Source organism: Dendrobates tinctorius, unplaced genomic scaffold, assembly GCF_039654945.1.
Source record: "Dendrobates tinctorius isolate UK_male_01 unplaced genomic scaffold, ASM3965494v1 ptg000655l, whole genome shotgun sequence".
Lineage (NCBI taxonomy): Eukaryota > Metazoa > Chordata > Amphibia > Anura > Dendrobatidae > Dendrobates > Dendrobates tinctorius.
The window spans coordinates 92,501-95,000 of NW_027362306.1; positions in this window are offsets into that span (position 1 = coordinate 92,501).

Below are 2,500 nucleotides of genomic sequence, written 5' to 3' on the forward strand. Positions count from 1 at the left end.
TACGAGGAGCGGAAGGCGATGGCGAGTCGGGTGGGGGCACACCGCGCAGTGAGAACCCCCCCTCGCCTGCCTCCACAGCTCTGTCATCCCCCCCACTAACGTAGGGGCTCGGGAAAGACTAGTGGCGCGGAGCTCGGCAGCGGCGTGGAAACGCCACCCACCGCCGCCGCTCTCGCTGGTGCCCGCCGCGGAGGCCGCCCTTCGGGCGATGCGTGGCACGGACCTCCGCGGGCAGGGCTGCGCATCTGGAACTTCGAAAAGGGCCGCCCTTGCTAACACTGTGCTTCCCCACGCGGGGAGCGATTCGGACGGCTGGCCCCCACGCCGGGGTGGGTGGGCGCCCCGCCGTTCGCCCGCGTGGGTCGTCAGACCACTGTTCATCGTTCGGTGCGATTCAAACTTCCCACAGCTCGGCCGCCTCCGTCCTCGAACGGGAGGTGACGGCCGGCGTGCGCGCCCAAAGATAGGTGGTGGAAGCCCGGGGGTACAGGAGGAAGGACACCGCTCACCGTAAACCGACGCGAGCTCCAAAGCCCGGGTCGAGCGAGCAGCACCACCTCCCCACCCGGGAGCGCCGTGCCAGATCGATCGGAGGATAAGACCGCTCTGAGAGGACATGGACGAGAGGGGCGTCCGCCTTCCGGAGCCCCCCCTTTCGGACGAGGACTCCGGATTTGCCCCCCGAAAGCCATCACCTCCAGAGAACCAGGGACCGCCGAGGGAGGGTCTGGTCAGGCTTGGGTACCCCAGCATTGCCTCTCTCGCTTGGGATGCACGATCGGCAAAAGTCCCTCTCGGAGCTGTGGAAGTTCGGTCTCAGCCGGAGTGCGCAACTTCCAGACGAGAGGGACCACATGCCAAGTCGCCTACCCAAGTCGGGGAACCAGAGAAACAACTGCTTTCTATCGGGGTAGAGAGACGACACTCTCTCAAGTACATTCTGCCAGAGGTGCGCATTCCTATGTATTTGCATTGCGGGACAACGTCCCCACTTTAAGGGGACGAAGTCGGAACTGTACCCGGCCTCAAGTCACTGTAGGGCGGATGCGGCACCTAGAAAATTCCTCATTCCGGTTCTTTTTCACTTAGTCGTTTTTTTTTTTGGCAAGAATGTACCCCAGGATGGCCAAAAAGCCAAAGCCAGGGACTGAGAACCATCGAGCATGCTCTGAGGGGACATAGTCAGAGGGGGCGTCCGCCTTCCAGAGCCCTCCTTCCCACGAGGACTCCAGATTTGCCCCCCCCCCCCTGACAACAGCCATCGCCTCCAGAGAACCAGGGACCACCGAGGGAGGGTCTGGTCGAAGCTCAGGTACCCAGGATAGCTTCTCCGGCTTGGGCATGGACCGCCAGACAAAGCCGCGGACCATGAACCATCCAGCCTGCTCTGAGGGGACATAGTCAGAGGGGGCGTCCGCCTTCAAGAGCCCTCCTTCCCACGAGGACTCCAGATTTGCCCCCCTGACAGCCATCACCTCCAGAGAACCAGGGACCGCCGAGGGAGGGTCTGGTCAAAGCTCACGTACCCCAGGACAGCTTCTCCGGCTTGGGCACAGACCGCCAGACAAAGCCGCGGACCATGAACCATCCAGCCGGCTCTGAGGGGACATGGTCAGAAGGGGCGTCCGCCTTCTAGAGCCCAAACTCGGCCACGGACTCCAGATTTGCCCCCCTGAATGCCATCACCCTTCAGAAGACCAGGGACCACCGAGGGAGGGTCTGGTCAGGCTCAGGTACCCCAGGATCGCCTCTCTCACTTGGGACGCACGACCAGCAAAAGTCCCTCCTGGAGCCGTGGAAGTTCAGTCTCGGCCGTATTTTGCAACTTCCACGACAAGAGGGACCACCTTCTAAGTCGCCTACCCGAGCCAGAGAACCATAGGAACAACCGCCATACATCGGGGTAGAGAGAGCCCACTCTCTCCTATATTCTCCCGCAGGTGCGCATTACTATGTATTTGCATTGCGGGACAATGTACTTCAATGAGCGGGACAAAGTCGGAAATGTATCCGACCTCCTGGAACTGTGCGGCTGCTACAGCAGTCAGAAATTCCCCATTCCGGTTCTTTTTCACTTGGATTTTTTTTTTTGCAATTTTTTGCCTAAAACGTATTCCTCCAACATGTACTAGCTCATGACACTTGAAATTTTTGAGCCAATTGATAATAACAGCTTTTTAGAGCTCAAAAACAAAAAAAATTTGAGCGAACAAAAAATGTTCGAAAATGACCTCAGCTCCTGGAACTGTTTTCGGTACACCTCCAGAGAGGCTCCCCTGCCTGGAAGTCTGTCACTGCTCAGCTCGAAATTTTTCTAAGTCCCAAAATTCGGTTTTTCATCCAAAATTCAACTTTCTGCCCAGGATCCACAAACTTTAAACCCAGTTGGGGGACCCTCCCTGGGGGCCCTACAACATACTGAAGCCCCCCTGTGGTGGAAGTAGGGGAATTTACTTATTTTTACACAAAATCACAAAATTCCATTTTTTGTTCGCAAAAC